At 40.6% G+C, this 25,388-nt stretch overlaps 1 protein-coding gene and 1 long non-coding RNA gene across 2 annotated transcripts in view; one reads left to right on the top strand and one right to left on the bottom strand.

Annotated features, from left to right (window-relative positions):
* Positions 1-1,377: 1,377 nt before the first annotated feature.
* LOC134297646 (uncharacterized) lies at positions 1,378-24,400 on the bottom strand. Its single transcript, XR_010004459.1, has 2 exons — positions 24,193-24,400; positions 1,378-1,568 (listed from the first exon to the last, which is right to left on the bottom strand). It is a non-coding gene; the product is annotated as an uncharacterized LOC134297646 (long non-coding RNA).
* Positions 20,662-25,388, top strand: part of znf365 (zinc finger protein 365) — a 36,280-nt gene continuing 31,553 nt past the window's right edge. Inside the window, exon 1 of the mRNA XM_062975774.1 lies at positions 20,662-20,829. The gene's annotated coding sequence lies outside the window, so the exon portion shown is untranslated. The remainder of the gene's footprint in view (positions 20,830-25,388) is intronic.

Below are 25,388 nucleotides of genomic sequence, written 5' to 3'. Positions count from 1 at the left end.
GCAAGCATGCAATTCCTGCACTTCTTCTAGAGTCTCTGTAACCTTAGCAAGCTCCTTCTTTTAACATTCTCAATTGCCTCTCTGAAACTCCTACTGTGCTGTCAGGCTTTTATTTTGCCTATCAAAAGGGTAGCAGAGAGAGACATTTCCCCCATTCTTCTGTTCTGAATTCTGCAATGTAAGAATAACCCATTGTGAGGTTTTTTGGGTTGTAAGTTGAACTCCCGAGATTAAAGAGGCTTTTTTTAAAAAAGAAAGAAAGAAAGAAAGAAAGAAAGAAAGAAAGAAAAGAAAACAGGGGAGGGACCGTGGGGAAACAAGTCTTTACCATGTGATGACAAGTCAATCTAAAAGAAGGCAGAGAGGATTAGTGTGATGGAGTTAGGAAAATCTGTTTCATTTCCAAATGGGCTTGACAAAGCTTAAGAGAAAACCAACTCTCCCAAACACTTGACTTATCCTGTGGGATGAAGTCCTTGGTGAGGTTTACACCAATAGAAAGACACACCACAACTCCCTAGTGACACCATTGCAGTGGAATATATACTGTTGAGGAACATAGACTTAGATTGTGCCTCTGGCATATTTGTTCATACATGTTCATCTGACATATTTGTAGCTATATTTCAAAAAGGTTGTACAATTCAATTACCTTCCATTGTAGTAAACCTGATGTGGAAAAAATGCTGTTCTGGGGCAGGTTTATACAGAAGGAAGCAATTCTGAAGGTTTGCTTTTCTTTCTTTGCAAATCACACAGGATATTTCAGACAAAAGATAGTATTTTAAAAAAAACATGCAGCTTGGAATATATTTGTGGGTTTTGCTTTCATTAAATTTGATACTCGCATAGTTTCTGTGTAGTATTGCCAACCTTTAAGCAATATTTAGGAGGCAGTTTAGCTAGTTCTTTCCTCTGGAATATAGCCCAAAGCATCTGGTATTAATTGGTGGGTTCCCATCCAAGTATTAACCAGAAATTATCCTGCTTACCTTTGGGATTTGGTGCCTTTAGGGTATTTATGCCCTATTGGGATAAACATTATTTGCAATTAAAGGCTTACAAATGCAATTTATTTTTAAAGCTTTAGGTGCAAGAACCAGTCAAAAGGTTGGCAACTTTACATGTAGGATGCAGCTTTAGGTTTATATTGAGAAACTTTGGCTATACTTTATTTATTGATGGCACAGCTGAATTGCTTGGACAACGAAGCTCTCATTGACAAAGTATTTTATTATATCCTACTGGTCTTATTAACATATATATTTTTAAATGCTTGCTATATTTTAGCAATCTGGGCAATATAACTAAAAGCACATACTACATCTTAGTCCTGGTGTCCTTTTTAGAAAAATGGCCAAGCTGATTGCAACAAGAGAAATTCAAAGGATTTATTGAACATTTTACAACATGCCTACTCAGCATTTTATTTAGAATTAATTCCTTCTTAGTGCAATGGAATCTTACTCCCTGGTAAATAAGCTTTGGATTGCAACTGGGCAGTTTGAGTTCGGTGAGGAGGAAGGCATCTTGACACACCAGGATTGCTGAAGAAGACACTTCCACACCTGAAAAACCAAAGGAGACCATAAGATAAATCCTCCAAATCCTCTACTATCTTTTAATAGGATTTGCTACAACAGCCTAGATTAGAGAGCACATCTCTCTGCAGTAAGTGAAATGCCTGTAGATGCCATGTATACATAGGTAAAGGTAAAGGTTTCCCCTGACGTTAAGTCCAGTCGTGTCTGACTCTGGGGGTTGGTGCTCATCTCCATTCTAGGCCAAAGAGCCGGCGTTGTCCGTAGACACCTCCAAGGTCATGTAGCTGGCATGACTGCATGGAACACCGTTACCTTCCCGCCAGAGCGATACGTATTGATCTACTCACATTTGCATGTTTTCGAACTGCTAGGTTGGCAGAAGCTGGAGCTTAACAAGGGGTGCTCACTCCGCTCCCCGGATTTGAACCTGGGACCTTTCGGTCTGCAAGTTCAGCAGCTGAGCACTTTAATACACTGAGCCATCGGAGGCTCCTATGTATACATATACAGACATATTTAAATACAAATATCAGAGAAATCTAATTGGGCAAAAAATCCAGATGTATTCACATGAGACAACTTAACACAACGCAAGAAGGGAGAAGACATGCTCTACTTCCCTCTGAGTTCGAAGGATTGGTATTGTGTGGTCCGATGTTATTGGATTACAGCTCCCAGCATTTTAGCCCCTTGGTTACGCTAACCAGGTCTGCTGAAAAATGTAGTCTACTATCTGGAGGTGCACAAATTCCCATACCCGGTCCTTCCTTGTGCTTGCAAGGATGGGCCAAAGTAAACTGTAGTATGAAATGTATGACTGGGTTAAAGGAACCCACACATGCAGCATCATAAAAGGTTTGTATAGAATAGTGGTTCTCAACCTGTAGGTCCCCAGATGTTTTGGCCTTCAACTCCCAGAAATCCTAACAGCTGGTAAACTGATTTCTGGGAGTTGTAGGCCAAAACATCTGAGGACCCACAGGTTGAGAACCACTGGTATAGAACTTGCATATTTTCATTTGCAGATGTTGGTTCCCAATTCAAAAATGATTAATATGATGCACTCCTTTCACCATAAATGATGAGGCCCTGCAAACAGGTGAATTATGGGGTCCTGCTCAGTCTGCTGTCCAAGTATTCAAATGTTTCTGGGCAACTTCAGCATTTCTGCTTTCCATTTCTAGGGTTCTTGGTCTTTAAATTGGTTCTAGGCTCAACATTCCTTGAAAAAAGAGAGCCTGCCTTAACAGATAAAATGCACTGCCTCTTTTTTATTATGGCTGTAATCTTATGCTCGGCAAAATGCACAGATGTCTATTATATACAGCAAAAAAGGCAAAGTATGGTATATAATATAAGTTATGTTATTAACACACTTCTTATATAACGTGATCCCTTATATGTTACAATTATAACATCAACTTATATCTAACACACTGTATTGGTGAGTAAGTGATTCTTTAAACCACCTCGGGTCTGAACTGGGTTTAAGCTAACACGGTTATGGACCGTCAAACCTGTTCCTGTCATTGTCTAAATAATAGTCTCAAACTTTGTTATGGTATCTATTCAAACAAAATACAATCCAGTATAAGTACCCTATATATATAACTAGCTGTGCCCGGCCACGCGTTGCTGTGGCTTGTCTGGTGGTGTTGGTGAGAAATTGTTGCGGTAGTGGTGGTATTGAATGTCTGTTGTATGGTTGTCTTTATGTTTAGTATGCACACTGAAGTGGATTATATGGCAGTGTGGAGTCAAGATAATCCAGTTCAAAGCAGATAATGTAAGATTCTAAATGGGTTATATAGCTGTGTGGAAGGGCCTTGAGTCTACACTGCCATATAATCCAGTTAAAATGTGATAATCTGTGGAAGAGGCCTAACTGTGCCTGTCACCTGGGCTGAGTAGGTTGCTAGGAAACCAAGTGGGCGGAGCTTAGCCTTCAAACTGGCAGCAATTGGATAAAAACTATTATTCCTCTCCCTGTAATTAGGACTTTATTTTTCTTTTCTTTTTGTTGTATCAACCTAGAGCCGTGAATGATGGGTTGTGTTGTCAAATTTCGAGGTTGGGGGGCCTGTAGTTTTGTTGTTTTGTCCGCTGCCCTGATGCCATCACTCTTTTATATATATAGATATCCAGATGGATTTACTCAACCATCAATTTGTGTATATTGCAACATAATTGTAAAGAGTAATTATTACATTACATCAGGTTTAAATCCGGTTGAGTAAACCCATAACCGTGTTAGCTTTAAACCGAGGTGGTTTAAAGAATCAGTTACTCACCAATACAGTGTGTTAGATATAAGTTGATGTTATAATCGTAACATATAAGGGATTACTTTATATATGGTGTGTTAATAACATAACTTACCTTATATTATATTATATACCATACTTTTCCCTTTTTGCTGTAATCTTATACTCACCTGGAAGAGTGCTTAGTCAAACTCAGTGGAATCTGAGTAAACATGCAAATAATTGCATAGTGCATTTCAAATATCTGTTTTGTTCCTGGTGTTGAATTGTAGCTACTGGAATGGAGAAAAAGATTTGAGCTTTGCAATGGCAGCTTCCAGATCAGAGGACCAGTGAATCCAGGTTCAAATTTGAACTCTGAAGGAGCTGTTCACGGTGCTGAATCCTAAGTCCCAAATAGGTTCAACATCTTGGATAGGTTCACTCATAACGGAACAATTAGCTTCCACTGGAAATTTGGGGGCACTTATAGCTCCTCAAGCAATCTTAGGGAAGAAGGTTAATAAAATCACCATTAAATCTTCCTCTCCAGGTCTCCAGACACTGGAATCTGAATTCTGTTTGCCACCTACAGTTGAAATTTTAAAAGGTGGGAGGATGAAGTCATATATTTCATAATTTCCTCCCAGATAGGTTTGGGTTTTTCTCAGCTTTTGGTGCAAATGTGAACCTGATTAGATAAGGAAGACTGTAATAGCTACATTTCTTTAAATTCTCTTTTGAGGAAGAAGAGGGTTAATGTTTCAATAACACTATGCAACATAATGTTTGTTCCTGAGTTAAAAATCTCATTTCCTAATTGGTGCTATTATAAAAACATGAAAATAGTTGATTTATCAGCAGAAAAAAATAGTTTTTGTGGGATATCCTGAAGCACATTTTGCTGTAGTTTTTCAATGAATATCTCATTGAGTCTCAATCAATTCAACAGAATTTGTGGCAGCCACAAAACCAAAGTTTCTGGAATATAACAGCTCCTTTCAAAATAAGTACTCCTGGGAGCAGAGTGAGTGCCCACTGTTGGCTCCAGCTTCTGCCAATCTAGCAGTCCGAAAACATGCAAATATGAGTAGATCAATAGGTACCGCTCCGGCGGGAAGGTAACGGCGATCCATGTAGTCATGCCAGCCCCATGACCTTGGAGGTGTCTATGGACAACGCCGGCTCTTCGGCTTAGAAATGGAGATAAGCACCAATCCCCAGAATCGGACACGACTGGACTTAATGTCAGGGGAAACCTTTACCTCTCTCTCTCTCTCTCTCTCTCTCTCTCTCTCTCTCTCTCTCTCTCTCTCTATATATATATATATATATATATATATATATATATATATATATGAATTATGTAATACTACAGTATTTTAATGTTGATACCTTGACTGTATTAGCGACATTGTACTTGTTTGAATTTGTAAACTGGCTGAAGTTCCATTTTGGGGAGAAAATCAGGTCATCAATAAAGATAACAATAACAGGAAGGAAGGAGACCTTAATGCAGTGGTTCTCAATCTGTGGGTCCCCAGGTGTTTTGCCCTACAAGTCCCAGAACTCCCAGCCAGTTTACCAGTTGCTAGGATTTCTCGGAGTTGAAGGCCAAAACATCTGGGGACCCACACGTTGAGAACCACTGCCCTAATGGAACCAAATGTCTTCACTTTATTACGTCCTTGCCTGCTTCTCAGAATAAAACTCAACAGATGCATTCTTCCCCGATGGAAACTTAAAATTAATTTTATACAGTTGGAAATGGAAGGGAAAAGAAGCAGGGGAACCAGGGCAGCATTGTCAACTCTATTTCTGAAAATTGCTTGGTATTCTGTTTTTTGTACTCCCCAGATATACCTGAATAAAAGGAGCAAGCATTGTGACATCCTGATTCCAATATCACTTGATAAATTCCAAGAGATAATGCAGCAGAAAGCGTGATGCGTAATCAAGCCCTTAGTAAATGGCTCATTCTTGATGCCCATTTCCCCCTTATACTATTTTCTCTTAAAAGGACAGTAAATGCCAGTCATTAAAAAAGAAGCTTTGCTTTAGGAAGGTTACCTATCTGGAGTTATTGTTATTCCTGGAGTGCCCTGTGCTGCTGACGTACTTGAACTGACATAACGCCACTGGATTAATAAGGCTTTTTTTGTAGGCTACCTCTTTGTTGTCTTGACAACAGAAATAATTCAAAAGAGGAAGTTTTTTGTCTCCCTCCATTTTCCTGTTTTGTAAATTGACTTGAAAATTGTGACAATGAAGATTTTAACAATTAACTTGAATGCACAACATCCCTCCCTTTTTTAAAAAAAGGGGGCTATGATTAACCACTGAATAACCGTTTCTAGTTATTCAAGATAAGTCTTATCTTCCTTTGAGCCATTTTGCATGGAGAAAGACTAGAGAAAAAGAAAGGATGCATTTCAATAGTGGTTCTGTGTTGAACTTTTTTTTTCGTGTCAGGAGCAACCGGAGTTGCTTTTGGAGTGAGAGAATTGGCCGTCTGCAAGGACGTTGCCCAGGGGACGCCCGGATGTTTTTGATGTTTTACCATCCTTGTGGGAGGCTTCTCTCATGTTCCCGCATGGAGCTGGAGCTGATAGAGGGAGCTCATCTGCGCTTTCCCCACGTGGGATTCGAACCTGGCAGCCTTCAGGTCAGCAGCCCAACCTTCAAGTCACAAGGTCTTTATCCCCTAGGCCACCGAGGGCTCTGTGCTGAACTGAAATCCATTTTTTTCTGTTGGTGCTTTGAGATATGAAAAAAAAAACTTCTTCCCATGGCCATCTCATAGAAGGATGTTTGAAAAGCATTTCGGGTGTAGTCACATTATACTATGCTAGGACTTTGCTGCCTGTTTAATTGCAGTAGTATCTTCTTATGGAATTCGTTTTCCCGATGTGGTTGTCAGGGTTCTTTGCTAGAGAGTTGTAATGCTGCAATTGAAGGGAGCACAGAGGAATTGCCTCTAACAGAGAACCGTAAGTAACAGTATACCAAACCCAGAATTCCAAGGGACATAGCCATAGCAGTTAAGGTAATATCAAACTACTGTTATTGAAAATGGACTCCAAGTATGAGGAACGAACAAATTGCCTTGTGAGATCCCACTCTGCCCCTTCTCCCAAATTCCAAAACCACGTAGAGCCTCCCCTCGGGGATCTGGCTCCAAGCTACATAAGGTAAAGGTTTTCCCCTGATGTTAAGTCCAGTCATGTCTGACTCTGGGGGTTGGTGCTCATCTCCATTTCTAAGCAGAAGAGTCGGCGTTGTCCATAGACACCTCCAAGGTTATGTGGCCGGCATGACTGCATGGAGCACCGTTACCTTCCCGCCGGAGCGGTACCTATTGATCTACTCACATTGGCATGTTTTCAAACTGCTAGGTTGGCAGAAGCTGGAGCTAACAGCGGGCGCTCAAGCCGCTCCCGGGATTTGAACCTGCGACCTTTCGGTCTGCAAGTTCAGCAGCTCAGCGCTTTAACGCACTTCGCCACCGGGGTTCCTTTCCAAGCTACATAGCATCATACATTTCTCCATGACCCAAGATTTTTGGGAATTGTAGTTCACCCACATCCTTATGTATTTTCTACTGGGAGCATTAATAAAAAACAAAAGCGAAGACTGAGTTTTTTTTCTAAGAAATAGTGTAACTTGACCAAACTGATATGCTCTCACATCCAGAAACAAATAAGGCCCTTTTCAAATCACTCAGGCAACACCGGGGACCCAAGCTAGTATATAAATATATATACACACACAACATCTCTATCTATAGCATCTGCCAAGAAAGAGCACACAGTAAAGGCATATCTCAGTTGACAAAACCTTTTTATAAAGTCTTTTTAAGCCCATCCAGTCCCTACCTATCCTCATTCTCTGTCTAGCTTAGTATTTTTGTTACAATGTTGGCTTTCAGAGAATGATGTTGTTTATAGAGATGGAAATGATAGTGCAACAAACAAGATGCACAAACAATGCTCTTGGAGTCCTTGTGGAAAACAAGTTAAACATGAGTCAACAATGTCATACAGTAGCAAAAAAAGCCAGTGTGATTTTAGTCTGCACCAGGGAAGTCAAGTCTATTCTGCCTTGGTCAGACTACACCTGGAATCACACTGTGTCCAGTTCTAGGCATTGCAGTTTAAGGGAGATGTTGACAAACTGGAATGTGTCCAGAGGAGGGCAACTGGAGAACAAGCCCTATGAGAAGCATCTTAAGGAACTGGGCATGTTTAGCCAGCAGAAGAGAAGACTGAGAGGAGACATGATGAGGGCCATATATAAATATGTGAGGGGAAGTCATAGGGAGGAGGGAGCAAACTTGTTTTCTGCTGCCCTGGAGACTAAGACATGGAACAATGGCTTTAAACTACAGGAAAGGAGATTCCACCTGAACATTAGGGAAGAACATCACTGTGAAAGCTGTTCAGCAGTGGAACTCTCTTCCCCAGAGTGTGGTGGAGACTTCTTCTTTGTATGTTTTTAAAATAGAATGGATGACCATCTGTCGGGGGTGCTTTGAATGCGATTTTCCTGTTTCTTGGCGGGGGGTTGGACTGGATGGCCCATGAGGTCTCTTCCAACTCTATGATTCTTCAGATATCATTGTCCTTCTTGACTACTGTAATGAAGTACGAATTTTGGTTTACAGATGTTATGTTTAATTGTGTGTTTATGTTTTAAAAGGGTAAGTATTACAGTTATTGCATCTCAGCACTCAGAGGCTGGTTGCCATGGAGAAGTAGGTGGAGCCAACTGCCATTCAGTTGAAGAAGTGCAGAGTTTAAAAAAGAGTCAGTCTGTGCTCTGAGGAGGCGCAGGGAAGATTGATTCCAGGTTGATGGGATCAAGGAGGCTCAATTGTTCATTTTGAGTTGGTTTTTAAATAAGTTTGGTGACTTATTTAATGTAGTCTGTGACCTGGTAAGGCACAGAGAATTTGTGATAGTATATCACAGGGGTGACTGTGATTTGAAGTCACTGGATAGTTGAAGTTTTGAAGTAACAGTTAGAAAGCAGCAGAGGAATAGGTTTTAACTGCTTTAAGTAAAAGAAGTGATACTTTAGAGAGTTGATTCATCTCATTCTAGTATTGTAACTGTTAATAAGAATACCTCTACGTGAGAAACAACATCGTAACCACTAAGCTTTGTGCCTGAATAAACTTGTTATTGTTCTTCCAACATCTAAGCCTCTGTCGCATATATTTCAAACCAAGATACGCTACCCTTTGAAGTAAAAGGTCTCCTCCCTGAGTCTTTGGTGGTTTGCATCTCTCCAAATTGGTGTTAGTCGTTCATAGTCCCTTACAAATTGGTGGCAGTCATTATAAACGTCTTCACAATTGGTGGCAGCGGTGGGATAAAAAGATTCCCCCCTGCCTGAAAGAACCTTGGTCGTTCATTTACCCCTTCACACATGCATTATACTTAACACATGAAGACGGTGGTAATGAATCTGTCCTAGGGTCCCAGTCCAATCTTCTGCCGCAAAACAAAGACAGGAGCTTTGAAACACTATTTTTGGGTCTCTGGCCTGGCTAAGAGTCCAAAAGCTAGCCTTTCAAAAATTACATTTTTAATTCCTAAAAAAAATATGATAACCGTTGCACTCTCTTGCTTACAATGGTCCAACAGAGATGGTGGAGATGGACAGCTAAACAGTAATCAAGCGAGCCTCCCAAAAGCATCCACATAGCTCTTGGCTCCCTTCCCTTATGGGATTAGAAGAAGTTCTAATGCTGTCCAAGCCATTTCCTTTGATGTTGCTTCCTGGTGAATCATTTAGTGGGGTAGCCGTAATCACATCAAAGGACCTTTTATCAGCAACTTCCTGTTTTACAGCTAGCTCTGCAGATGTACTTTACTCCAGAGACATCTTCCACCAAGATTAAAACTTTTCAACCATTCTCTTACCCACCATGTAAAAAAAAGCATTGTTGCAGATCAATGTCTCATAGCCCTTCAGCATAAACAGTTATACTATGATATTAAATTAAGTGGAACTCTGAAAATACATAACTATTGACATAGAATAATAGAATAATAGAGTTGGGATATACCACATGGGCTAGATAGTCCAACCTCCTGCCATGTAGGAAAAGCACAATCTCGCTGACCCAGTTTGAGCATTCAATTTTTGAAACAATATTTGACGACTCTCTCCCATCCCTGATTACTGAGGCTGGGTCTATACTGCCATATAACCCAATTTCAGAATGCTGATGAACTGCTTTGAACTGGATTATATAACTCTATGTTGCCATATAATCCAATGCAATTCAGTTAATTTACATTCAGAAACTGGATTAAATGGCAGTGTAGATGGGGCCTGTGACTACCATGTGGGGGCTTCCCACCTCACCCCTGGGATTTGTAGTTCTAAGCAGTTTTGAATTCTGCTCCTGTCTTCTGGAGTATTGGCTATCCCTCCCAATTTGGTGTCATCTGCAAACATTATGCTCCCCAGTTAAATTAGACTGGCTCCTTCATTGTCCACCTTCCGCCGGAGTCTAAAAACATGGATGTTCCGGTACGCTTTTGAGTGAAGAGGCCATCAGCCATGTATTTCATTTTCAAACAGTGCTGAACTTTAATACTGCCCCCCATTTTATAGGTTTTAGTGTTTTAACGCGATCGGTTCCTTGTCCTCTCCTGCCCATCTCTATTTTACTCATGGACTTTACTCAGAGTTTTGCACTAATCACCCTCTGTACATAGCAATCGATGTCTTGGTTTTAATAATTGTCATGTGATGTTGTTTTATAACTACAGGGAAACAGGAAAACAAACTTTACTGAGAAATTAATTGGGACTTGGATTGACAATATTCATAAAATTAAACATATAAGGATTAAAGAAACCCAAAGGAAAATAATATCCAAATGGCACAGAACCCCACTCCAAGTAGCACACATAACGGGAAATACTTCAAATAAGTGTTGGCACAACTGTGGGGAAATAGGTACATTTTCACACATGTGGTGGGACTGTAGAAAAATCCAGAACTTTTATAGAAAAATAAGAAAAATAATGGAAGAAATAATAGGGAAAGAATTAATATGGGACAAAGCTAGATATATGTCTCTCACAGTAAAGGTAATGGAAGATAACAATAACTGGACAGAGATTCTAAAATATATGACAGCTGGAATACAAGCCACGATAGCCCGAGGATGGAGGGATGATACAAAATGGGATGTAGAAACCTGGTGGGCTTATATATCAGAATATATAATTAACTACTTCATCATTCAAAAGAAAAAAATATATACAAATAGCCAAAAAGATCAAGACTGGTTAAGGAAATGGACTGTGCTAATCGACAAAATTGATGGAGACGAAAGATACCGCACCTTGAACCAGGCGTTCCACACGATTAAACTGATGTATTGACAATTTTGAATGGCTGTTCCAGGGGGGTGGGGGGGTATGGGGGGAGGGTGGGGGTGGAGGGTGATACATTTCTAAGGACTGTTTAAAATGTCATTTAAGAAATAGTTACCTTTGGAACAATGTATACTGAAATAAGTTATGTATGGCAAAAAAATAGTTAATTGTCTTGATGTATCAAAAAGAATAAAATAAATAAATAAATAAAAATGTTGTTTTATAACTACAGTAGAGTCTCACTTATCCAAGCCTCACTTATCCAAGTTTCTGGATTATCCAAGCCATTTTTGTAGTCAATGTTTTCAATATATCGTGATATTTTGGTGCTAAATTCGTAAATACAGTAATTACAACATAACATTACAGCGTATTGAACTGCTTTTTCTGTCAAATTTGTTGTAAAACATGATGTTTTGGTGCTTAATTTGTAAAATCATAACCTAATTTGATGTTTAATAGGGTTTTCCTTAATCCCTCCTTATTATAAGATATTCGCTTATCCAAGCTTCTGCTGGTATTGACATGAGGTTGACTGGATGGTAATTGTTTGGGTCATCCTTACAGTTTGATATCACTTCAACTGCTATGGCTCAATGTTATGGAATCTTGCAATTTGTAGTTTGCTGAGATACCAATGCTCTTTGGCAGAGAAAACCACAGAGCTTGTTAATGTACAACTCCCATGATTCCATAGTATTGGGCCATGGCAGTTAAAGTGATGTCAAACTGCATTAGTTCTACAATATAGATGCATTCCTAGTCCTACACTTGTACTACTCCAGCACACTCGTTCCAACCTATTCTACTATAAATAATTTGGAGACATTAAAAAAGTACTCCTTTTCCCCTTGTCTATCAAATATTTTAATACAAATCAGTGTGCAGATGCTATAGCTTACAATTCCTAGCTCATTGAGCCCCAATTTAAAACGGGCGACAGCAACCCTTCTGCTATGTGATGGGAATCCGGAAGCTCTCTACTTGCAGCTGGACTGACATTTCAAGCAGTCTTGACCCACATAGGCAGTGGGGAAAAACACTGCAACTTCTGGAGGCTCACATGATTTTCACTCACACTACAGCATTTACAAATGGCATCCACTAATCAATCTGTTATCACATCGGCAATTAGGTTGTCAAGATCTTTATTTTTAAAAAATACTTGCTGCACACAAGGTGCTTTTCATTCTTACCCATCAAGTTGCACAAGATATCTCAAAGCCACCTTTTACATTCCTCTGAAGGCATGTCTGACCTAGTAACCCTAAAGTGACCCTTTCTCAAGGTATTCTTGGCAAGATTTGTTCAGAAGAGCTCTGCTGTTGCCTTCCTCTGAGGCTGGGGATGCATTGGCACTGTAGACTTAATGCTGCTGGATGCCACTAACTGCCGTGGCTCAATGCTATGGAATCATTGGAGTTGTAGTTTGGTGAGGTACTGCCACTCTTTGGCAGAGGTGGCTAAACACCTTATAACATGAACATGAGATTGGGTGGAAACTCCTTCTTTGGAGGCTTTCAAACAGGGTGGATGGCCATCTGTCAGGGGTGCTTTGAATGTGCCTATCCTGCATGACAGGAACCCCGGTGGCGAAGTGTGTTAAAGCACTGAGCTGCTGAACTTGCAGACCGAAAGGTCGCAGGTTCAAATCCCGGGAGCGGAGTGAGCGCCCGCTGTTAGCTCCACCTTCTGCCAACCTAGCAGTTCGAAAACATGCAAATATGAGTAGATCAATAGGTACTGCTCCGGCGGGAAGGTAACGGTGCTCCATGCAGTCATGCCAGCCACATGACCTTGGAGGTGTCTACGGACAACACCGGCTCCTCGGCTTAGAAATGGAGATGAGCACCAACCCCCACAATCATACATGACTGGACTTAACGTCAGGGGAAAACCTTTACCTTTACCTTTATCCTGCATGACAGGGGGTTCGGACTAGATATGATTTCTTCCAATTCTATGATTACACACATAAAGAGATGTCCTATAGGTAGTCCTACTTATAGGATCTGCCAAGAAAGAATACCCAACAAAGGCATATCTCAATTAACAAAACTACAGATAGACACTCCTTTTTATAACGTCTTTTGAAGTCAATCCAGTCCTTATCGATCATCCTCATTCTCTATCTAGTTGGGTATTTTTGTTACAATGTTGGCTTTCAGAGAATGATGAAATACATGAGCGAAACATGGATTTTCAATGCAAGAAAGCTTGAGTTGGGAGAGTGGGATTTTTCTCAAGCTTATCCTCCTGTCGCTGTGTGCGCCTGCATACAACAGGCAAGGTGACTAGCAGCTGATAGCCAAGTCCTTTACTGATTATATGTGAACACTAAAACAAAGAGAAAAGGTGAGGGATAGCCAATATTCCAGAAGACAGGAGAAGAATTCAACACGAATGTAACAGATTAGAGATGGGCTGAAACTAACAAAATGAAGTTCAACAGGAACAAATGCAAGATACTCCACTTAGGCAGAAAAAATGGAATGCAAAGATACAGAATGGGGGACAATGCCTGGCTCAAAGGCAGTACGTGTGAAAAAGATCTTGGAGTCCTTGTGGACAACAAGTTCAACACAAGCCAACAATGTAATGCGGAGGCTTAAAAAACCAGTGGGATTTTGGCCTGCATCAATAGGAGTATAGGGTCTAGATCCAGAGAAGTCATGCTACCCCTCTATTCTGCCTTGGTCAGACCACACCTGGAATACTGTGTCCAATTCTGGGCACTGCAATTGAAGTGAGATGTTGACTCTAAGCTGGAATGTGTCCAGAGAAGGGCAACTAAAATGATCAAGGTTGGCTCCCTCTCTACCTTCCTTCAGGAAACAACTGAAGACTTGGGTGTTTCGGCAGGCCTTTGGAGATGCAGTCATTAATTAATTAGCCCCAGAGGGTTTTTAATAATCTATCCTGTATTTATTGCGATTTTACCATTTATGTGTTTTAAATGCAATTTTTATCCTGTATTTTTGTTTTAATTGATATATTGTATTGCAGTTTTATCTTTTTGTAGTGTAATTTGCATTATATTGCCTATATTTTGTCCTATGTTGTTTGGGCCTCTGCCCCATGTAAGCCGCCCCGAGTCCCCGCGGGGAGATGGTGGAGGGGTATAAATAAAGTTTTATTATTGTTATTATTATTATCAAGGGTCTGGAGAACAAGCCCTATAAGGAGCGGCTTAAAGAACTGGGAATGTTTAGCCTGCAGAAGAGAAGGCTGAAAGGAGACATGATGAGGGCCATGTATAAATATGAAACAATGGTGTCATACTTCAGGAAAGGAGATTCCACCTGAACATTAGGAAAAACCTCCCCACTGTGAGAGCTGTTCAGCAGTGGAGCTCTCTGCCTCGGAGTGTGGTGGAAGCTCCTTCTTTGGATGCTTTTAAGCAGAGTCTTAAAAGGGTAAGATGAATGGATGGTATCCTTGAAGTGACTGGCTTGATCTTGAAAGAGCTGGGGGTGGCGACGGCTGAGTAGGAGATCTTGTGTGGGCTGGTCCATGAAGTCATGAAGAGTCAGAAGCGACTGAACGAATAAACAACAAAGCAGAGGCTGGATGGCCATCTGTCAGGGGTGCTTTAAATGTGATTTTCCTGCTTGTTACCGGGGCGGGGGTGTGTGTGTGTGTTGGACTGGTTGGCCTGCGAGGTCTCTTCCAACTCTATGATTCTATTATCAGGTATCCCTCACCAGTTATCCAGGCATGTTTTAAAAATATAGATCAAAATCAAAACAATAATGAAAGAAATAATTATTTCTGGATGGATATTGGAGGAAGCCTAGACTCCCATATAATCCAGTTTCTGAATCCAGATTTTTATATATTTATTTATTATTTATTTACAGTATTTATATTCCGCCCTTCTCACCCCGAAGGGGACTCAGAGCGGATTACAATGAACACATATATGGCAAACATTCAATGCCAATAGACAAACAACATTCAGTTTTAGACAGACACAGAGGCATTTTTTTTTAACATCTTTCCAGCTTCACAATTTCCGGCCACAGGGGGAACTGTTGCTTCACCGTCCATTGGTGGCTGTTCTTCCTCTTCTTGTAGTAGATTAGTTAAATTAGCCTCCCGCATAAAGCGTCCCTAAATTTTTCCTACCTGACAGATGCAACTGTCTTTCGGGGCTGCTAGGTCAACAGCAAGCCGGGGCTATTTTTTTTTTTTTTTTTTTTTTATGGTCGGAGGCTTAACCCGACCCGGGCTTCGAACTCATGACCTCTCGGTCAGTAGTGATTTATAGCAGCTGGTTACTAGCCAGCTGCGCCACAGCCCGGCCCCTTTTATTATGAGTCTACACTGCCATTGGGGGCCTCCGGTGGTGCAGCAGGTTAAACCACTGGGCCGCTGAACTTGTTTTTTTTTTTAATGAATTTTTATTTTTTAAAACACAAAAAATACATACCATACACATACAAAACATTTACAATTCCCACCACCAACATGAGGATTGTTTTCATTTACATATTCATTTCTTTTTGAGACAATCTTTATATCTTTATCTTTATACATTTCCATTCTACATACTATATAACATTTGTATCTTATTTCTTATGGCTTGATCTCCGGATTGATTCATGATATAGTTCCATCTTTCTTCCATTTCTCTCGTTCTATTTTCATTAGTTTTTAAAACATTTAATTTCACATTCATAATTTCAAATTCCGTTTGCTCCACCATATATTGGTACCATTTATTGACTGTCCATTTTGATTTATCTTTCCACCCTAATACTATTACTGCTTGTGCACATTCAATTATTGCTTCTTTTCTTTCCCATTTCCTCTCTTTTCCCTAATACAGTAGAGTCTCACTTATCCAACATAAACGGGCCGGCAGAACGTTGGATAAGCAAATATGTTGGATAATAAGGAGGGATCAAGGAAAAGTCTATTAAACATCAAATTAGGTTATAATTTTACAAATTAAGCACCAAAACATTGTGTTATACAACAAATTTGACAGAAAAAGTAGTTCAATATGCAGTAATGCTAAGTAGTAATTAATTTGTATTTACAAATTTAGCACCAAAATATCACGATGTTTTGAAAACATTGACTACAAAAATGCATTGGATAATCCAGAACATTGGATAAGCAAGTCTTGGATAAGTGAGACTCTACTGTAATAGTGAAAGACATAATTATTTCTGGATGGATTTTGGAAGAAGCCTACACTCCCATATAAACCAGTTTCTGAATCCAGATTATTGTTTATTATGAGTCTACACTTCCATCGGGGGCCTCTGGTGGTGCAGTGGGTTAAACCACTGGACCGTTGAACTTGCTGATGGCAGTTCAGGTCGGCAGTTCAAATCTGGAGAGTGGGGTGAGGTTCCGCTGTTAGCTCCAGCTTCTGACAACCTAGCCGTTTGAAATCATGCAAATGGAGTAGATCAATAGGTACTGCTCCCGCGGGACAGTAACGGTGCTCCATGCAGTCATGCCGGCCACATGACCTTGGAGGTGTCTTTGGACAACAAGAAATGGAGATGAACACCAACCTTCAGAGTCGGATACCACTATACTTAACCTTTACCTAGGAGTCTAGGTAAAGGTTTCCCCTGACGTTAAATCCAGTCATGGCCGGCATGACTGCATGGAACGCTGTTACCTTCCCGCCGGAGTGGTACCTATTGATCTACTCACATTTGCATGTTTTCAAACTGCTAGGTTGGCAGGAGCTGGAGCTACCTTGTTTCCCTGAAAATAAGACATCCCCGAAAAATAAGACCTAGTAGAAGTTTTGCTCAATTGTTAAATATAAGGCCTCCCCTGAAAGTAAGACCTAGCAAAGTTTTTGTTCAGAAGCATGTCTGTCAAACAGAACACCAGAGCATGCAGGGTTGGTAAATGTACATACCAGCTGTACATGAAATTCTTGATAGGATTCAGAGTTTGTCTGGTTACTAGGCTTGCTCAAATAATTCGATTTCCCCATTTGTCGTTAGTAATTCGTTAGTTTTGTAACTTGTGAAGCAATATTCGACCTAGATTGTCCACTCGTGTGGATCCCGCGGTTTCGAACCGCGATAGGCCCTTTTTCTAATGTCGTTTTTTTTCGCTAGGAAAACAAGGTTTTGCAAATCACCCAAACTTGTTTAAGTGCACTGGGGCAACCTAGATATTGTTTCCACCTTGTGGCCAATCAGAGAGCACGTTTAACCCAGGGGAGGGGCTTGTACGCCCTGAATGAAAAGAGCGAGCACAGGGAGCCTCGTGGCTCATTTGGCTCGGGATCTGCAGAGAGAGGGTGGTGGTTGGGACTGAGATTCCAGGCAGGCAGGCAAGATTGCTTCCTTCCTTGGTTGAGCTAAAGAAGACCGGGAGAAAGGGTGGGCGGGCGAGGACTGAGGAGGAAAACGGGTGGGTTAGGGTGTTTTTTCAAAGGGCCTGTGGGTTTTTTTTCCCCACCAGCTTGGCATTTGCCATTTGCCCACCAGCCCTGCAATTTTTCTGCTGCGCCATATTGCCTGGGTGCGGGGTGGGCTTTCGTTTGATTAGGAAATTTTTCTTTGCATAGGCATTAAAGTGAGTTGCAAATAGAAGAAATCAAATATTCCAATTTTCATTTTGCAAAGTCTGGCAAAACTCCCCATAATCCACCGAAAAACAACTTGGGCAAAAGGGAGGGTGTATTGTTTTCTCTTTCCTTTCTTCCCTGAGCTGCTCAATTTGGGCTTGCTGCAAATCTCTTTCTCCTATCGACCCTAGCAAAGTCTGGCAAAAGGTTGCAAGTCCCATAATCCTCCGCAATACAACTTGGTTTGGGGAAAAGGGAGGGTGTATTTCACAGTGAAGGAACCCCTATTGAACAGGAAATAACAATTCAAAAGCAGGAACAGATTTTTGAAATTGTTAAATAAAGTTTTTTAATATAAACTATGAAATTGCGCAATAAATCTTAGGAAAGGGCAAACGCTCTGCAATTTGGCGAGCAAGCAGGGTGGATTGTGTTCTCCCACTGTACCAAATTTGATCAGTATAGCTGAAAAAATGAGTGCAGGAGAGCCCCATAAAAGCCCCCCCCCGGGCTGTTTTGGGCCACTGCGCATGCACGTCCGCCATTAACGAATTACTTTTGAAACTAACGAATTTTCGTTAATTTCGAATTTTTTTGTGGGCAAAATTCAGAAATGACTTCAGAAACGAAACGCTACCCCCCCTACTTTTGAAACGAGTTTAGAATCAATTTTTTCGTGGATCGCTTAAGCCTACTGGTTACGTTGGTTTGTGATGACAACTACTGTACAGTATATAATAAATGTTCATTTTTTTGTTCAACAATAAATGTGAATTCTTCTTCAGGGAAAAATAAGACATCCCCTGAAAATATGACCTAGCACATCTTTGGGAGCAAAAATTAATATAAGACACTGTCTTATTTTCGGGGAAACACTGGTAACAGCGGGTGCTCATTCCGCTCCCGGGATTTGAACCTGGGACCTTTCGATCTGCAAGTTCAGCAGCTCAACACTTTAACACACTGTGCCACCAGGGGCCCCTAGGAGTCTACATCGCTATATAATCCAGTTTAAAACAGATAATCTGGATTTGATATGAGAGTGTAGAAGGGGGTCCCTGTTGGGCCTCTTTGGCAGAGAAGGCAAGAAAGAGACCTTTGCCAAACCACAGCTCCCATGATTCTAGATAGCAGTGAGCCCTGGCAGTTAGCTGGGGCCAAGCTGCATTTCTCCATAGTATAGATCAGGGGTCCCCAAACTTTTAAAGCAGAGGGCCGGTCCACAATCCTTCAGACTGTGGAGGGGCCGAATTATCATTTGGAAAAAAACCGGACAAATTCCTATGTACACTGCACATGTCTTATTTGTAGTGCAAAACAACAACAACAATGAAAGAACAATACAATATTTAAAAATGAAAACAATTGTAACCAGCATAAACCTATCAAGATTTCAATGGGAAGTGTGGGCCTGCTTCTGGCCAATGAGATAGTCAAGTGAATTAGGATTGTTGTTGTTGTTGTGTGCCTTCAAGTCATTTTAGACTTTGGGCGAGCCTAAGTCTAACATTATTTATTTATTTATTTATTTACTACATTTATTTATTACATTTATATCCCGCTCTTCTCACCCTGAAGGGGACTCAGAGCAGCTGTATGTACATACAATATATTATATTATTAGCATAGCACAATATTAGCATTATATATTACCATATTGAACGATACCACTATACTGTAATATTATATGTAATATACAACATATAATTAATATTATGATATGGTATCATTATTAATATTATATTGTATAACATAATATTGTTATCAATATCATATGTATATACAATATATTATATTATTTAAAATGATATAAAATATTATATTATAAAACTGATGGCGGGGCCAGGTAAATGACCTTGGAGGGCTGCATCCGGCCCCCAGGCCTTACTTTGGGGACCCCTGCACTATACTGTAATATTATATGTAATATATAACATATAATTAATATTATGATATGGTATCATTATTAATATTATATTGTATAACATAATATTATTATCAATATCATATGTATATACAATATATTATATTATTTAAAATGATATAAAATATTATATTATAAAACTGATGGCGGGGCCAGGTAAATGACCTTGGAGGGCTGCATCCGGCCCCCAGGCCTTACTTTGGGGACCCCTGCACTATACTGTAATATTATATGTAATATATAACATATAATTAATATTATTATATGGTATTAGTATTATATTGTATAACATTATAATATTATTATCAATATTATATGTAAATACAATATATTATTAAAAATGATATAAAATATTATATTATAAAACTGAGGGCGGGGGCCAGGTAAATGACCTTGGAGGGCCGCATCCGGCCCCCGGGCCTTAGTTTGGGGACCCCTGGTATATAATAAATGTTCATTTTTTTGTTCAACAATAAATGTGAATTCTTCTTCAGGGAAAAATAAGACATCCCCTGAAAATATGACCTAGCACATCTTTGGGAGCAAAAATTACTATAAGACACTGTCTTATTTTCGGGGAAACACTGGTAACAGCGGGTGCTCATTCCGCTCCCGGGATTTGAACCTGGGACCTTTCGATCTGCAAGTTGAGCAGCTCAACACTTTAACACACTGTGCCACCAGGGGCCCCTAGGAGTCTACATCGCCATATAATCCAGTTTAAAACAGATAATCTGGATTTGATATGAGAGTGTAGAAGGGGGTCCCTGTTGGGCCTCTTTGGCAGAGAAGGCAAGAAAGAGACCTTTGCCTAACCACAGCTCCCATGATTCTAGATAGCAGTGAGCCCTGGCAGTTAGCTGGGGCCAAGCTGCATTTCTCCATAGTATAGATGCAGACAGATGAGAGGGGATACTGCTAGGAAGAACCCAGCCCTGGGCATCTCAGCCTCCCTGGCTCGGCCCCGCCTCCTTTCCCAGGGCGCGAGGGGGGCGTGGGCGCGTGTCCGTGGGCGCAGGCCTGATTTACGGCTCTGCTGAAAACCGCTTCTTCTCCGCCGCCTCCTCCCCTTGCAGGAAAAGCAGCAGAAGCAAGAGGAGGAGGAGGAGGAAGGAGAAGCGCAGCGGTGGCAGTCTTCAGAGCAGCAGCAGCAGCAGCAACAAGTCAGGTAAGGCATCGCCGCAATCCGGAGCCGAGAAAGGCAAGGAGAAGGAGGTGGGTGGCTAAAGAGGTGGGCGGCAGAGCTGGGCTTGAAGCAAACCCATGGCTCTGGGGGTGGTTTCCCCCCCCCCTCCCCACCAGCATCTGCAGGAGGAACCACATCTCTCCACCATGCAGAGCATCCTGCATCCCAGCATCTTCAGGAAGGACCACATCTCGCCTTCCTGCATCCCAGATTCTCGCCCCTAGTGTCCCTTTTGATCTTGAATGGCTCTCTCTCTGCACAAATATATACATTCACACATATTATATAGATATGTGTGTATGCCTATACATATATACATACACACATATAAGGTAAAGGAAAAGGTTTCCCCTGGCATTAAGTCCAGTCATGTCTGACATATATACATACACATATATACATATACAGATATACATATACACGTATTATATACATATGTCTGTGTGCCTATACATGTATACGTACACACATATACATATATGCATATACATATATTATATACATATGTGTGTATGCTATACATATATACATACACATATATACATATACAGATATACATATACACGTATTATATACATATGTCTGTGTGCCTATACATGTATACGTACACACATATACATATATGCATATACATATATTATATACATATGTGTGTATGCTATACATATATACATACACATATATACATATACAGATATACATATACACGTATTATATACATATGTCTGTGTGCCTATACATGTATACGTACACACATATACATATATGCATATACATATATTATATACATATGTGTGTATGCCTATACATATATACATACACATATATACATATACGGATACACATACACACATATTATATACATATGTGTGCATGCTTATACATGTATACATACACACATTAGATATGTGTGTATGCCTATACATATATACATACACATATGTACATACACAGATATTATATACATATGTGTGTATGCCTATACATACATACATACACATATATACATATACAGATATACATACACACATATATACATATGTGTGTATGCCTATACATGTATACATACACATATACACATATATGCATATACATATATTATATAGGTATGTGTGTATGCCTATACATATATACATACACACATTATATAGATATGTGTGTATGCCAATACATATATACATATACATATATACATACAGAGATATACACACACATATTATATACATATGTGTGCATGCTTATACATGTATAGATACACACATTAGATATGTGTGTATGCCTATACATATATACATACACATATGTACATACACAGATATTATATACATATGTGTGTATGCCTATACATACATATATACACATATATACATATACAGATATACATACACACATATATACATATGTGTGTATGCCTATACATGTATACATACACATATACACATATATGCATATACATATATTATATAGGTATGTGTGTATGCCTATACATATATACATACACACATTATATAGATATGTGTGTATGCCAATACATATATACATATACATATATACATACAGAGATATACACACACATATTATATACATATGTGTGTATGCCTATACATATATACATACACATATATACATACACACATATTATATACATATGTGTGTATGCCTATACATGTATACATACACACATATACATATATGCATATACATATATTATATACATATGTCTGTGTGCCTATACATGTATACATACACACATATACATATATAAATACACATATGGTAAAGGTAAAGGTTTTCCTGACGTTAAGTCCAGTCATGTCTAACTCTGGGGGTTGGTGCTCATCTCCATTTCTAAGCCAAAGAGCCGGCGTTGTCCATAGACACCTCCAAGGTCATGTGGCCGGCATGACTGCATGGAGCGCCGTTACCTTCCCGCCGGAGCGGTACCTATTGATCTACTCACATTGGCATGTTTTCGAACTGCTAGGTTGGCAGGAGCTGGGGCTAACAGCAGGCTCTCATTCCGCTCCCGGGATTTGAACCTGGGACCTTTCGGTCCGCAAGTTCAGCAGCTCAGCGCTTTAACACACTTCACCACTGGGGATCATATCTTAGGTGGGCCAAATGCATACGTGTGTGTGTGTGTGTATATATATATATATATATATACACACACACATATACAGATATACATACACACATATTATATACATGTGTGTACATATACACATATACCATATATACATATTGTATGTATGTATATATATATTCCCCCCCCCCCCCGCCTGCCTCTCTTCCTCCCCTCTGCAGATCTCTCCCTTTCACCTTGCTGGCTGCACGCCCAAGCTGTGGATGATGGAGTTGATTTGTCATAGCGGAGGCGGACACAGGGAGGAGGGGAGATCTCCCTTTTCCCTGCCCAACTTAAAACAGCAGCAGCCTGGATAGGCCACCAATATGACGCCAAAGAGAAAAGGGAAATCTCTGGGCATCAAGCGACGAGGTCTCTCTTCTGCTTGGGCAGGGCTTAGCAAAATTCTGGGTGATGCCAGTTTATTAATTCTCCCCCCCCCCCCGCCCCCAGTTGTGATCATTCACACCTTCTTTTAAAATCATTGCTATTCTTTTTCTATTTATATCTACCCTCTCCGAGGCCCTTTCCAGACAGCCCTATATCCCAGAATTTCAAGTCAGAAATCCCACATTATCTGGGTGTAGACTCAAATAACCCAGTTCAAAGCAGATATTGTGGGGTTTTCTGCCTTGATATTCTGGGATATAGGGCTGTCTGGAAGGGCCCTAAGTCTCCTTCCACACAGCTGTATCAAATCCACATTGAACTGGATTATGCCTCATCACACCTGAGCATGGATCCACTTTAAATCCACTTTCTGTCTCCTGCAGAATTCTGGGGTTTGTAGTTTCGTGAGGCCCAGGACCTGTCTGGCCGAGCTGTTTAATGGCCCCTCCCTAAAGTGAATTTAAAGTGGCTCCAAACTCTAGTGTGATGAGATCTATGCTATGGCAGTGTGGACTCAGAGCCCTTCCACACAGCCATATAACCCAGAATATCAAGGTAGAAAATCCCACAATATCTGTTTTGAACTCGGTTATTTGAGTCCACACTGCCATATATTCCAGTTCAAGCAGAAAATAAGGGATTTTATTCAGTGGTGTGGAAGGGGCTACAGATAACCCATTTTAAAGCAGATATTGTGTACTCCCTGCCTTGATATTCTGGGTTATATGGCTGTATGGAAAGGCCCTGAAACAAAACTCGAAATAGGCTTTGTAGGTACAGTGCAGAAACAGCCTCGAAACGACTTGCGGAAAGATTTAGTCACCCACCTTAGCAAAATTCAACCAAACTCACATCCAGTTTGTTTTCTGCCAAGTGTTGCACCCTTTTTTTTTTTTTTTTTTAGCTTGCATGATGCTCGTTTTCTGTCCGGGAGCTATGGCACCGGAGTGAAGCACCTTCAAATCCTGTTGATTTGAATGGGAAGAATCCAGCACCCTTGGAAAGATATTCATTTTGGGCTGAGTCATGCTTCAAATCCTTCAAACATGTCAGCAGCATGAGATCACCTGGCATGAGATCCAGCTGCCTAATTGAAGTCCCTGTAGACTGACTAGTTGAGGCTGGATCTACACTGCCCTATATCCCAGGATCTGATCCCAGATTATCTGATTTGAACTGGATTGTATGAGGCCCCTTCCACACAGCTGAATAAAATCCCACATTTTCTGCATTGAACTGGGATATATGGCAGTGTGGACTCACAAAACCCAGGGCCCTTCCACACAACCCTATAACCCAGAATATAAAGGCAGAAAATCCCACAGTATCTGCTTTGAACTGGGTTATCTGAGTCCACACTGTCATATATTTCAGTTCAAAGCAAATATTGTGGGATTTTCTGCCTTGGTGTTCTGGGATATAGGGCTGTGTGGAAGGGCCCCCAGTTAAAATCAGAAATTGTGGGTTATTCTGCCTCGATATTCTGGGTTATATGGCTGTGCGGAAGGGCCCTGAATCTGCACCGTCAGATAATCTGGGATCAGATCCTGGGATATAGGGCAGGGTAGATCCAGCCCAAGGAATCATTTTCAGATCCTAATGCATTATCTCAAGCGTTTCCTTTATTACTATGCATTACAACCTGTGTATATGTGTGCGCGCATGTGCATTTGGGTAACCTATCAACTTCTAATTTTTTTCGTGTCAGGAGCAACCTGAGTTGCTTCTGGAATGAGAGAATTGGCCATCTGCAAGGACGTTGCCCAGGGGACGCCCAGATGTTTTGATGTTTTACCATCCTTATGGGAGGTTTCTCTCATGTCCCCGCATGGAGCTGGAGCTGATAGAGGGAGCTCATCCACGCTCTCCCTGGTGGGATTTGAACCTGGCAGCCTTCAGGTCAGCAACCCAACCTTCAAGTCACAAGGCTTGACCCCATGAATTTCATAGGAGTTTTTTTGTCAAGAAATAGAAATGCTTCCCCCCCACCCCACCCCCAGTTTCTTCCTATCAGATATAGCCT

The sequence above is a fragment of the Anolis carolinensis genome, chromosome 3, assembly GCF_035594765.1.
Source record: "Anolis carolinensis isolate JA03-04 chromosome 3, rAnoCar3.1.pri, whole genome shotgun sequence".
Taxonomy (NCBI): Eukaryota; Metazoa; Chordata; class Lepidosauria; order Squamata; family Dactyloidae; genus Anolis; species Anolis carolinensis.
The sequence above is the reverse complement of the archived record's forward strand: the minus strand, read 5'-3'. Positions and strand labels throughout refer to the sequence as shown.